Below are 15,378 nucleotides of genomic sequence, written 5' to 3'. Positions count from 1 at the left end.
TTTTTTTTTTGCTATTGCATTGTCTGAGTTCTTTATATATTTCAGATATTAACCCCCTATCAGATATATAACTAGCTGGAAATATGTTAATATTTAAGTATTGATCTCTATGTCAAGGCTACTAAACCTTGTCCAGCTAAGGATGGCTTTTAGATGTATAAATGGTCAGAAAAAAATTGAAAGGAAAATAATATTTTTTAACATGTGAAAACGTATGAAATTCAAAGTTTAGTGTCCATAAAACAAGCTATATTGGAACACAGTCATGCTTGTTTGGTTATGTATTGTCTGCTTTTGTGCTATAATGAAAGAGTGGAATCATTGCAACAGAGACTGTATGGTCTACAAAACTTAAAATATTCATTCTCAGGTCCTTTGCAGAAAAAGTGTGTGGACTACTGCTCTAACGCATTTAAAGACATAGCCTTACACAACTGAACACCCTTACAGAGGTAGAGATATAAGAGAGATGTCCCATGTGACTTAAAATCAAGTATTGAACTTATGTTCGCTAAATTTGTAGTGCTGCTAAATCAGGCAGGAGGAGAAAAGAGTTGTTAACCACATATCAGAAAAAGTATTAAAAATAAATATGATAAATGATTAAGTTGAAGTGGGTGTTTAGGATCTAATATGAAATGCTACAGGTGCAAAATAAGGAAAACCTGAGGGTATGGCATTAACAATCTGATGAAAGTTGTCAAATTATAGTGTTAAATAGTAATGCCATATTCTCAAGAGAACCAAACACAGGTAAGGTTTAATAACAATGACATGCTTATCAGTTTGAGATCAATACTCAAGCCTTGGGGCTGTACTTAGTGCTTTGGATCCCTTCACAACACATTCAGCCAATAAAGGCTATTGACACATGACTCTATATATATTAGGGTATCTGCATTTTGGATCTCTGAGTGCTAGTAAGACATGGGACTTAGGTTTCTAACAAAGATGATCTTAAATGGAGAGAAACAGATGTATGAAAAATGGTCAAATAATCTGGTATATTTAAATGGGGTAAGGAGCAGTTTAATGCTGTAGAGCAAGGATATTGTGAAAGATAAGGTTAGTTTCTAACGCCCAGTCTTACTACTTCTAGTTATGTACTATCTAAGCTTCTTTATCTAAATAATAGAAGCAATACCTACTTACATGATTTTTGAAGGAATTAAGTAAGATAATATTAAAAGGGCTTTGTAAATTCTAAAACACAGACAGATTTGGGAAAATGTTCTTGCTAGGAAGACAGGCTGTGAGAATGACTTATCCTGCAGTACTGATGAATTACTTTATACAGTTGTAAGGTTTGTTTGCTGCACAAAGGGTTGCAGCCAAGGAAGCAAATGGGGGCTTGCCAAACTGCTCTGGCTTAGGCAGAATTTGTCAGTAAGAGGAGCACATTTTTTTCATACCATGGCATCTTCTGCTCACCAGAATATATGCACCCATACAGAAGATTTATCTTTCCTCATTCATTCTTATGAAGGTGTAATTTTTACATGTTGATATATAGATATACAGTAGCATTATATATTCTGACAGTAGTCAAGGGGATAATGCTAGGTAGTTGTTTTTCATCTCCTTGAGAGAAGATGGGACATCGGCTCAACTTGTAATAACAAGGATCTCAGCCAGGCAGAGAAGCTGTCTGTTGATCTAAAAGAGCTCAAGCATTAGACCATGCAAGGTGAGAACAGAATACTCATCTTTGCAAGACCTTTTAAGACAAAATAGAAAACCTTCCAAATGCTTGCCATTTAACATCTGCCTGACGCTCCTGGTTCTCTGATTCTCACATTATCCTCAGATTAAAAGATGTGGGGCCTGCCTTGTGCATTACCCTGTGCTTCACATTTACTTGCCAGAAAATGATTGTGTCATTTTCTTAATGAGATTTACATTTATCAAACATCAAACTGTACTGCATGATGATAACAAGAAAAACAGGAAATACTTGAAACTTTTTGGAACTTTATATCTTATTTCCTGTGCATATATCTTATTTATGATTTTTTCCTGACATTTATTGATTAATCCACTCAATGCTTAACCTATGCTGCAGAAATGCTTTCTTTATAATGCTTCTCCATTAGCAAGAAACTGAGGGTAACACTGAGCAATATCATCTGCAGGCATTAGCAGCAATAATACTGTCTTCTCTGAGCATGTCTTTCTAGGTTACCTGTTTGCCTGAGCCAGATGTAGCTTTCAGTGATCCCAGCATGATGATTTCTCTTCCACTTTTGGAAATCCTGAGAAAATTGTAGCTGAAACTTTCTGAATCTTTATGCGAGGACTCTTTGCTTTCAACACATTTTTGTAAAACAATAACCTTGTCACCTGTATAAATTTGTACTATAGGGGACCATCTGTTTATTTCAGTGATAGCAAATGGCCCACAACATAATACTGCTTAAATTGCTTTTAGGGAATGAAGAGGTGCTAAAACACTTTTAATATTGAATCGTTTACATTCTAAATGCCTTTCTATAATTATATAAACTTTTATAACTCTGTGTGACACAGACAAATATGGTCCTTGTTTAGCAGAGGAGGAAATACATTTGGAAAGAGTCAAATGTTGGAATCAGGATCACACAAGAAATAATTAGCTAAATCAAGTTTGACCCATTACTCTTGCCAGATTCTTTTTGGGCCACTGTCTTTGAATAACAAGCAGAAAAAAAGAAGCTTCTTTTTGGCTATTCTGAAAGATAATAAGCAGATACCACCACCAGATCACATTGGATGTTAAATTATATTAATCTAGTCAACCTCCTTGCCACTGCATTTTCCCATATCACATGGTAAAAATTATTTTCAGAGGCCTCATGAGTAGAGTATGGGATAAGAAAGGAAGATTTTGACCTGCTTTTCATTGTTCTTCATTTCTCTAGGTTTAAACCTGTAGGAGTTATTTTCATTCCATCATCAATCAATAAAACTCCTCATTCACGTTAAATGCCCGCCCTTGAGAAATTTACAATGAAGTCAAGGCGGGCTGACTATACATATTCAAAATGGAAAATATCTGTGCAATCCTAGTGTCTAAAGCTGGTAAACACACTGTGGTCCCATTGACATACATATCTACATCTTGATGGCATTGATTACCAGAGGTACAATGTCTTCCAGTGTCTTTATCCCCAAATAAATCTTGGCATTTCCAGAATGCACACTTGTGTCCAACACCCTGTCTTGATTATTGAAGCAACAGGTATGAGAAAGCCAAGGTCCTGATCTCCTTGTTCTGACAGCCCCCAGAGGTGTCTCTGATGATGGTGAACACTGCTTGCTCTGCATGGCCACTGACAAGCGTATACATGTGGTTCCCACCAAGATGCACCTGGGCTGTCTTCCAAGTGTTGAGAATACTTCTATATTGTCCTCCATCAGTGCAGGAGAGGGAAACCTATTTATTCAGCAAATTCTTATTGACCATCTGTTACATGCCAGACACTATGACATCTAGGCACTGATGGTACAGTGGTGAAAAAGAGGTAGTCCCTCATGGAACCTATGTTTTCAATGGAAGAGAAAGACAATAAACAAATAAGGACACAATCTTGTTAAAGCAAACTCCTGAAGAATCAGTTTTTCCAAGGGCTTCAGTCTCTTTTTGGTGTTGTATCATCAGTAAAAGGCAGAACAAGGCAAACATGTATGAGGATAATTACAAATATAAAAAAAAATGGAAATTGTTTTGCATTCAATTTTTAGTCAGTCTAGGCCTAATCAGGAGAGTAAGTCTCAAAGGATTGGTTTGATCGATTTTAATTAAACAAGTGACTGTTATCCCTTTTATTAATTAATTGTTTTGTCTTTTTTGACGTATTTACCCAGTTCCAGAAAAATACATTAAATATTATCAGACAGCAACTTGGCTGACCAGGAAATGGGCCAGGGCAATTTTATTACTTAGGACTATTTTAGCCAATAAATGTATTCTAGCCTCTTGAGCAACTCAAGATTGAGTTTTCTTATTTTCTGTGGGGGACCATCGTCAGACATAAATTATGAATCTTACATTATAGTTCAGGAATCCTTGTGTAAACCAACAAAATCTATATTGGACAGCTCTTGGTAAGTTTTGTAAAGCTCTCAAATGTAAGTAAATGATAGAATGGTTTTAAACGCTTGGAAAGAACACATTACCATGTCCAAAAAATATTTTAGTATGGTAAGGACAAGAGGACTATTTCATTATTCAATAAGAATAGACTCAAGAGTATTGAGGTACTGTTACATGAGAATAGGGACTAATAACAATCTGATTTTATTTTATTTTTAACTTTTTTATGTATGTATGTATTTATTTTAACAATCTGACTTTAATTGGTCTAATTGTAGAGGACAAAATCCCAGGAGTGTTAAGAGAAAATGCAGTGATTCCTGCAGTTTTATGGAAAAATAGTTTGGACCAGTTTGCATGATTAATCACATGTCTCCTTATTTTCTGATGTCCTTGCATTCCTTTGAAGCTCGGAAAAATATCAGTAACAGGAGCTAATTGGTGGGGATCTAAAATCCCACTGAAGTATAGAGATGTGTCAAAGTTAAAATATGTATATTTTAGTGAATTTGGGGGCTATAGATTAAATTTATTATGCAGAAAGTTTAGTGGTCACTGCAATTCTTAGAGAAAGGCAAATTTAGTTCAGAGAATTCTATAGGAAAGGAAGTAGTTGAGAAGAGATTGAAAGAAATTAACACAAAAATAAATAAAGAAGAGACAATAAATCTTAAGTTTAATGATAGGTCCTTTGACCCAATCATAGATGTTCATCCAAAGGTGTTGAAAAAAAACTATCTATACTTAATGACACCTTTTTTCATTCATAGAGGGTTGGGAAGTAAGCTGATGACTTCCAGAAGTTGTCTTGCTTTTGGAGGACTTTTAGTGAACCTTGAGTCAGATATATAGTGGTCTAGACTTTAGGATACAAATGGAGGATACTAAGTATGTTTACTGGCACACATGTGTCTACAATATATGTCTTGGAATTTAAGAACAATATGTGTGACTAAGAGTACCTGAAATAGTCCTTTTTGGTGTAGTGTTTGTTTTGTTTTTTTTTTTTAAGGAGGCTCCATGCCCAATGTGAGCCTTGAACTTAGCACTCTAAGATCAAGAGTTGCATGTTCTACTAACAGAGCCAGCTAGACGTCCCAACATGTATTGCATTGCATTTTTTTTAAGTAGGCTCCATGCCCAGCATGGAGGCCAATGTGGAGCTTGGACTCATGAACCTGAGATCCAGCCCTGAGCTGAGATCACGAGCTGGATGTTTAACTGACTGAGCCACCCAGGAGCCCTGCATTTTTTTTTTTCTTTTCTTAAGAAAACTCTATACCCAACATGGGGCTTGGACTCAGTGCAGTTTTAAGGCTGATTTTCACTGGGGTCTGTTTAAATATATTTGGTCTCCTAAATCTATATCCTGTAGTGATAAATTCAACTATGTACCTTTTATAATGGCAGCTCACATCTTTTGCACCTGTGACCACATACCTACCTGATCATATCTGACAAGACCAAATAGAATCTGCCAGGGAAAGAGTCAAGCTTAGTCTCACAGTGCTTTATGCAGCAATTTTACAATTTTTTCACAGTGCATATTTATGGAGGTTTTGACAGATTCCATTAAAATGGAAAACTGGGACATTTTTTATTTTCAAGTACCATTAGCTCATTTTATTTTCATAGAGTTTCAGGAAGGATATTTCAATGATATATTTCTTTAAATATTTCTGCATATATTTTAACTGTAAAATGAGATTTTAAAAAAAATCATCCAGTTTTTCCTGAATTATGATAGCTAAATATAGCAGGATTTGATCATCTGTTGAGTCTCTCAGGTAAATTTTTTCCCATTCAGTTTTGTAAAGTCTGAACCGATTTAGCCCTACCACTGTCGCTTGGGTTTTTGCGAGTATGTGTGTGTGTGTGTGTGTGTTGATTTGTAAGTATAAAAACTTAGAGATGTGGTTTGGAAAGACATCAAGGGATGTGAGAAAATTTTGAAATAGTATCTTTTCTTTTTCAGTGGAGAAGATTGTTATATGTGAGGAACTCTATTTTATTCAGAAATCCTATAGAACCACTGTATTTTAATGGTAGTAACACCCGCAAGGGGTATTTGTTTTGTATAATAGTAGGTTAGTCTATTTTCTTTTAGAATGGTGCCAGTCTGAATTAATGAGACTTCCCTTTGGATATTAGACTGTTCCAATAAGTAGACATTAATTTTTTAAATTTGTAATTGGAGTTTCCAAGGAGGTTAGAAAATCCCCTTTTCTGGAATAACGTCAAAATCATGAAAAATATCAGCTTAGACATGTTTTAATTGTGGCATACTCATGTCAGAGCTATCTGAGGAGAATAAGCTATTGATAAAAGAATATCTAGAATCTATTACTCATGCAGTACAAACTATGTATTGATTATTCTTAAAATGGGACAATCACCAAATATATCATTGTCATGAGGGTTGAACAGTCCAATCAGAACAGAACAGGCTTTGAACAGCTCTTTCATGTCATGAGATTCTCTTATATTAGGAAGAGAATAGAATGTCTGGCTGCCTCAGTCGGTAAAGCATGGGACTCTTGATCTTGAGGTTGTGAGTTTGAGTCCCCTGTTGGGTGTAGAGATTACTTTAAAAGGTTTTTTAAAAAAATTTTTTAAAAGGGAAGGTTAGGGAGAGTTATTAGGTTTGGATCAAAGCGGCATTTAATCATGTATTGGAAATAGACAGCACAAGAATTTAATAGGTGAAAATCAACCAGCCTAAAATGCTGGTTATTGTTGGGTTGCCTCCAGCAGATAAACAAAGTATATAAGCCTTAGATGAGGGGTCAAGAGAAACATAAGCAATGGACTTATGATGAGCTCCTACTTTGGAATAAGTACCCTTAAAATATAACCTTGTCCGTGATGCACGTATTATGATAAAGGGTTGGTATAAGTCAAAATGTCAAAAGTAGAGAGTTAGTCGAGTTTTTGAAGAAAAGAAAGGCTCATTTTGTAACTGGATCCAGAAAGTGAGCATTGATACAATTATTTCAGTCACTCGTATAGCTGATGGAGCTAATTAAACTATAAAGAGCATGAAACATACCTTATTATTTTAATATCATTCCTTTTATAAGGTGAGGGGATAATTCTTTTTAGTTACCTAAGGACCATCTGGAAAACCTCAAAGATATTTAGATGTAAAAGACTCTTCACAGATTTTTTAAATAAAATTGAATTGGGGGTTTAAATTTTTAAAAGACAAAAGAGTCTCTATGCATTTAGGAATAATGATGCAGCATCTGTAGGATGACTTGGAATGGAGAAGGCTGGCAGCCAAGGAGATTAGTTAGGAAAATATTGCAATAATTTAGGTATGAGGTAGTGAGGACCTGAACAAAAATCTGTTCTTGAGAATGGAAAGGAAGGGAATGGTGTACAGTAGGGAATGAAGGGAGAACTGGCAGGTCTTAGTGAGTGCCTGAGAGAGAAGGGACAGGGGAAGCCAAAGATAAAGTCTAACTTTGATCCCAGGTCACTGGGAGAAAGAAGGGAACCTAGGACAGAAATGGGTTTAGAGTACAGGGGAGCTGAAATTTAAAAGGCAGGGGAAAAGGTATGTGTAATCTTGTAAAGGAGGAGATAGAAGGAAAGTTATGTGTATATTCATTCATTCATTCATTCATTCATTCATTCATTCATTCATCACATTACCTCATTCCACAATGGACCTGAAGCCACTTATAAAATTACAAAGTATAAATAGACAAGAGAATCAGGTGGTAAGAGAAATAGGAAGTATCAATCAGATGTGATATCAGCACATAAGTTTGCATGCTTAAAGACATTACACTGGATCTTACTAGGTCTATAGCCACATTTCCACTATAAACCTGATAAGACTAGGTTTTTGCTTACTAAGCTGCTTCTCCTCCTGCACGATTTGAAGACAACTCTGCCTTTGCAGACTCTTTCCCCCTGGATTTTGTTGATGACTAATTGAGAGAAAAGGGAGAAGGATGGGAGCCAAGATATGTGTGAACTAAGATTGGGAGAGAAACCCTCCAAGGACTTTGGGAGGAGTTTTGGCTTAAAGAAGCTATGAGGCATGAAAGAAACACAGAAGAACAAAATGCCCCCCCCCCCTTTTGTTTAAAGATTTATTTATTCATTTCAGAGAGGGAGAGAGAGTAAGAACATGAGGGGAGGGGCAGAAGGAGAGGGAAAGAGAGAATCTCAAGCAGACTCCCCACTGAGTGCAGAGTCCACTGAGGAGCTCAATTTCATGACCTTGAGATATGACCTGAGCAGAAATCAAGAGTTGGACACTTAGCTGACTGAGCCAGCCAGGTATTCCAAGAACAAAATGCTTTTAAGAAACATTGCTGTTGGGCAGCCAGGGTGGCTCAGTGGTTTAGCGCCACCTTCAGCCCAGGGCCTGATCCTGGAGACCGAGGATCCAGACCCAGGATCGAGTCCCACGTCGGGCTCCCTGCATGGAGCCTGCTTCTCCCTCTGCCTGTGTCTCTGCCTCTCTCTCTCTCTCTCTCATGAATAAATAAATAAAATCTTAAAAAAAAAAAAACCATTGCTGTTGATTATGTATCTCCCTCATAGTGTTTGAGAAATATTAGTCAAAGATTGCTTCACTTAGAAATCTTAGTTGGTGCTGCAACTTTTTCTGTGGATGTTGGCACCATTCTGAGACTGATGGATGTGGGTCATGGTGCCATTATGGACCTACAAGGGGCTTTCAGGTGTGATAGCAGACTCGGGTGCTGGACAGAAATCACCAACACAGATAAGAGCCAAGAAACAGTTTCCCTCTGATGGTTAGACCAAGAGCACTGGAACAGGATCCAAACAAGACTTGCTCTACTACAAGTTGCCAAATAAGGGATAATGCATGTAAGTATGTTCACTTAATTGATGTTTCATTAGAAATAAAATGAGGGGTGCCTGGATAGCTCAATTGGATAAATATCCAACTCATGATCCAACTCATGATTCTGGCTCAGGTCATGATCTCATGGGTCATGAGATGGAGCCCTGGGGGCATGGAGGTCCTTGCTCAATGGGGAGTCTGCTTGAGATTTTCTCCCTCTGCCCCTCCCCCACTCTTGCATGCACTCTTTCTCTCAAACAAATACATAAATCTTTTTTAAAAAGAAATAAAACAAAAACAAGACAGGAATCTCAAGAAATGACCAACTTGAAGTTGTTTTGTATGTCAATATATATGAATGCCTCCTTTTTAAAAGAGCTCCAAGAAGAGGTAAAGGCCAGATTCATGTTTTGCATGATTGTGATTGTTCCAGTAGCACATTTAATTATAGGACATTTCTTTGTGAAAGCTGCAAAAAAATGAGTGTTCCTAGCCTCTCCTTTGTGCCTCTATTGCTCCCCAGAGAAGATTCTGGCTTTATCTAATGAGCTTTCTTCCTCCTCTCCTACTAGGCAGTGTCCTGCCCTTAGTAGAACAATGTCTCTGGATTTTTCCTAGAGATTTAGGAGTGAGAATCAGTGGGAACTATAAGATGAGATGGTTGATCCCAGGTGGCATTTTTTTTCCAGTAGCTTTATTAGTTTTTACAACCTCATTGAGGTATAACTGACATACAATAAACTGTACATATTTAAAATATACCATTTGATGAGTTTTGCTATATGTATAGTCATGAAATTATCATTACAGGCGAGCCTGGGTGGCTCAGCTGGTTGAGCATCTGCCTTTGGCTCAGGTGGTGATCTCAGCATCCTGGGATTAAACCCTGTATCAGGCCCCTTGTTCGGGAGGGGGTCACTTCTCTCTCTGCCTCTGCTTCTCTTCCCTCACTCTTCCCTCCTTGTATTCTCTTGCTTTCTCTTCCATGCTCTATCAAATAAATAAAATCTTAAAAAAATAAGAAATTATCATTACAATCAAGATAATGAACTTGTGAAAATAAAGAAAACCATAATTATTAAAAATGGAGTCAGGAAGCCCAGAAGGGAAGTTCTCACACACTACTATTTTCATACTCCAGCAGAGGGAGGGGAGAACTTCTCCTTGTCCAGCAACAGCTCAGCCAATGAGAAATTGCTGCATGATGAGCAAGAATGTTCTTTTTTGTTTTTTTTTAAGATTTTATTTATTCATGAGAGACACAGAGAGGCAGAGACATAGGCAGAGGGAGAAGCAAGCTCCCCACAGGGAGCCAGATGCAGGACTTGATCCCAAGACCCCGGGATCATGACCTGAGCTGAAGGAGGACACTCAACCACTGAACCACTCAAGTATCCTGAGCAAGAGGGTGCTGAGTAGCACTTAGGACCTAGCTAAGGTTGTGTGAGCCCAGCCAGGCCTAGCAGCCTGAGATCACAGTGGGAAAAGCCAAGGGCTAAAGAGACTGGGTGAGGCCAATTACCCAGGGAAAGCTATGAACCAGGCTCTGGGGTCCAGCCTCTGCATGGGGAGAAGTAAATCCAGAAGGAGGTTGGTGTTCAAAGCAAATGGACCAGAAGGGTATTGTTCTGTGGGACTTTGGTTCAAAGTTAGCCTGAAGAAGCTGAATTCTGAAAGAATTCTGAATTTCTTAATTCAGAGAAAGAGACTTAAAGTTTAAGGTCTTGGTGGTGAGAAGTTGCTATCACTGTGTATCCTGGGAAAATTAAACTTGGAGGAAAGTTAAAAAAAATGTGCTCTAGGTACACAATGAACAAGCTGTGCAACCTCAGAAACAGGATTTCACCTCTTGGAGTCCTGTTATCAGAACAAAGTGCAATTCTAAAGTCCTATTTGTCTTTCTGGCTTCCATAGTAATGCAGCAATGGTGATATAGCTCATGGTTCAGAATGAAGGAGCAGCTGTCCATAGATAATCTTGATTTTACCCTGCTATAGAGTATATCAAATATATTACATATTCCCAGAAGTCCCTCCAGCAAAAGGAGGAGGTGGATGGTAGAGATAAAGAGGAAGTGATAGAACTTCCCCAGAACACTGAAGGACCTGCAAGGGACCATCCTTTCCACATCCTTCCTTCACCAGCTTATAGGGTGTAGCTTCCGGAACTCCACCAGTGCTCTTAAGTCATGTCTGCTTTCTCCTTTTTCTGCTCCACCCTGGCACACCCTGGCAACAGAGTGAAAAATGAATGGATGACCCTTTACCCAACTGCCCAATTGGACTGCCTTGAGCCATTGTGCCTCCACCAAAGGACATCAACAGGAGGGTGACCAGCTACTCCTTTAATGATGTGGGAACTAAGAGGAAGGCTTGAGTGTAGACAGGAATCCAGCCCTGTGGTTGTCTGGATTATTCTACACTATGGCAAGTGGAACCTCAGGCCCAGGCCCTTCATGTATATGCCTCTGAACCAAAGATTTTATTTCAAAAATTTATTCCTCTGGGCTCAATGAATTTGGATATTTTGAAGCTTGTTACACCCAAATTTTTAGCTACTTTTTTTTTTAAAGAAAAACAAAAAGGATGAAAGCTTTAAGATATTCTAAGGAGGAAGATTCTCTTGTTGGCATTATATCAAATTCTTTTCTCTGGGGGAGGCCTGCTGTTGGGGCAGGGTGGGGTGGGTTCAAAAGGGTTGTAACATATTCTGGCTTTGGGCCCAACATTGTTGAAAAATGCTCAGAGGAGACTCAGAGCACTTAGATGTTTGGCTTTAAAACTTTCTTTGTTTAGATGTTCAAATTTGTTTAAATATTTTCTGAAACAGAAACAATAAAAGAACTTGAATAGAATTTTTTTCCATGAAACAAATTCTTTCCTGACTTAGACTGACAAGTTCACTCTAAAATCACATTCATGTCTTTGTTAAATATTGTGCAGAAGTGAAATATATATAGGATTTGGTTAAGTTTTAAACTACTCCTGACTTTCCACACAATAATAACAACCACTATTTGATGTTAGGTCCTAGGTCCGATCCTAAATATTTCACATACCTTCTTTCACTTAATCTTCTCAATAGTTTTTAAACTCAGTAGTATTATTATCTCCACTTTAAGGGTCAGGAATCAGAGACTTGTGGCTCCAGGAACTTGCCCAGGGAACATTAGTGAGTGCAAAGTTTAGGTTTGGTTGCAAACCTGGATTGATTGGACCTCAAAGCCTGGTCTCTGCCAGTAGTGTTCAACATCCAGCTCTCTGGTACAGGAGTGGAGGTCTGCTTTAAAGAGCTTGCCAGTTTCCAGTAGTATAAATATTCAACTACCAAACAATAAACCACCAAATGTTCAAGCCACCAACTTGACCTCATTGAACACAGAGTGAGGAAGAAATACACAAAACCAACTCTTGCTGCTATCCACTGCCTCCAGTACACCACAGTTTACCCTGCAGATTATGTTGTCATCAAATACATGTTGGCGCCTGGAGGAAACCTGTGTCACTCACCATTGAGTGGCAAGGAGTGAAGTCTTATTACTCCTCATATTCCCACACATTTCCTCTTGTATGTTGTTCTCTTGGAGCACTGCTCCCAGGTACTTCACCTGGCCAAGTCATAAAGACTTCCCACACAATTTTCTCATCTGATTTTCTCTATAGTGGGAGACTACTGTTGTTTTCCTTCTTTCACAAAATGAGGAAACAGAGGCAAGAGTTTAAGTACTTTGGTGAAACACACAGCTCACAAGTGAGTGAAGTATTGTTAGACTAAGGCTAGCCTTGAGTCTGTCAATTCCTTAGATGATGAACTTTTCAGGAAGAACTGGAAAATAAAGGCGGAAGAGAGGTAATGTTAGCCAAGTAAGATTTTACATAGATGAAGTTTATCTATATCATGCCAAAAAAAAAAAAAGCTATGAGTCTGATAATAAATATCAAAATGATTAGCTGTGTTTTTAATTTTAAAAATCTGGATAATTTGGGAAAAGCAGTTATGGTACAGTGAAGAGAATGTGAAGAAATCAAAGAGTCTGGATTGAGTTCACTTCATCCAATGGATAGATACATGATCTCCAATGTGTCCCTTGACGTTTCCTAGCTTTGATGATCTCATCTCTAAAACGGTTGACTAGACATCAACTGAGACAATTTAAGTGAATGGAGTTAACCATCCAAATGTTTATATAATATTAAGTTTTGGTGTTGAACAGACATGGCTGAACAAAAGAAACTTCCTTTTGTTTACAACTTTTGAGATTTCAGGGAAAATGTTAAACATTGAGAATGAGGGGCACCTGGCTGGCTCAGTTGGTAGAGCATGCAACTCTTGATCCCAGGGTCATGAGTTAGAGCCCCACATGGGGCATGGAGTCTATTTAAAATAAAAAAAACAAATTGAGAATTAGATTAATAATTGCGTAATTTGGGTTTTGATGATGAAAAATGATACATTATTTTTTAATCTTCAAGAGTTTTAAAGAATGTGTCCAAAAAAGCTATTTTTTCATGGAACTAAAAAGTCGTGAATTTATTGGATGAATATCTGGAATCAGTCTTCTCCAGGAGAACATAGTCCAGTTGCTTTATTCTGTTTCTTAGACCTTTTGGTTCTTGCTGATTTTAAGGTTAGGATAGAAAGCCACCTGAATCTAGATGGACTAAACCTGTTGTTCCAGGTCCCTTCTTAGGGCTGTCTCTCTAAGTTCAGTTGGCACGGAAATGGTAGGTTTATCTAGCCACAGGCTTATGAAAGTTTTCTCATACATCGATACATGCAAATCACAGGCAGTATTAAGACTTGATGCTTAAGGAATTAAATCCTCTACATTCTCTTTTGACCAGAAGGAATGTTGAGAAAGAAAAGTATAGCTCTGTTCCCCCATAGATGTGATAAAGTCTGAGCCTTGCAAAAGAGCTTAAGTAGTACAACTTGTGTAAGAAGAATTCTTTGGGTGCAGTTAGTATAAACAAAGGGTCCTTGGCACGAACAGAGAACTAAGCAGCTGCAAGAGATTTGCTTTAAAAACCAAAAGATTAAATACTCTTAGGAGAGAGAGAGAGAAACTCACTAAGGTCTCTGATATTTCCTTTTTCTTTCTTACTTCTGTGTAGTCTTCTAGATTTAAATAATGCCTGTCTGTGGTTAAAAAGACCAAAAGAATCTTCTGCTTAAGAATGACCATATTGTCAGCATTTTTCCCTTTATCTCTCTCAGTTTAAGCAAGCATAGGAGTCTAAGGTTAAGTCACAAGAAATAAATCATTTTCATTCCCTTGCCACCATATCTGTTCTCTATGAGATCATCAATGAAAGGATAGTGATAGTAATTTGACCCCCATGAGAATATTATGAGTTAGTGGGAGTGATTGATGCAGAAAGTAATTGCCTTGAAATGAAATAATTAAAAGTACATGCCAGAACCAGTTTGTTTATTATGGAAAATCCTGGTGAGGAATAATATAGTGTAATAAATTTCTTTGTAGTCTTGCTATTCCTTATGATACAGCAGCTACTCACATGCCAAGTTTCTTAAGACATAAACATGAAATTGATTAGACTTTGTTTTATATTTCCACATAATTCAACTGGTCACATCTTTCTAAAACAGTCCTTATTGCTGCAACATAATTCTCAGTTCAAAGCTGGGAAATGCGCAGTGCATAATTTCATCAGGAAGTTTATACAACTTTAAATTTTACTCAGGTATACTAGAAATACAATTGCTATTACATTGAAGCATATGGAATTGTGGAAATGTGATTTCTTTAACATAAAAAACACAGAAAATTTTTTTAATTGGAAAATATAACACATTAGATGATTGAATAAAGCATACAATCGAATAGCATGATGTAGAAGGCTAGCCAAGATTATTGTTGGGTGATAAAAGCAAGTTTTCAAACTGTATATATAAAATGCCACTGTTTTTGCACTTGTATAAAACTATACTATATACATACTAGAGCACATCCATAGACACTATACGGAGGAATATACAGCTAAGCTGTTGATAGCAGCTATAACTAGAAAGTAAAATTATTAAAGGAAACTTTGGTATTCAATCTATTATATTTCTGAAACATTTTAATTTTTTAATAACAAGCTGTATATTGTGTTTGAAATCAGATAAAGGCATTTTTTAAAATCTGTATATACAGATGGCAAATAAGCATATGAAAAGTTGTTCAACATCATTCATAATTAAAGAAATACAAATTAAAACCACAGTGAGGGAATCCCTGGGTGACTCAGCGGTTTAGCGCCTGCCTTTGGCCCAGGGTGTGATCCTGGAGTCCCAGGATTGAATCCCACATTGGGCTCCCTGCATGGAGCCTGCGTCTCCCACTGTCTGTGTCTCTGCCTCTCTCTCTCCTCTGTGTCTTTCATGAATAAATAAATAAAATCTTTAAAAAAAATAAAACCACAATGAGCTACCACTACATATTTATCATAATGGCCAAAATGAGAAATAATGG

The sequence above is a fragment of the Canis aureus genome, chromosome 9, assembly GCF_053574225.1.
Source record: "Canis aureus isolate CA01 chromosome 9, VMU_Caureus_v.1.0, whole genome shotgun sequence".
NCBI lineage: Eukaryota > Metazoa > Chordata > Mammalia > Carnivora > Canidae > Canis > Canis aureus.
This window is presented reverse-complemented; position numbering follows the sequence as displayed.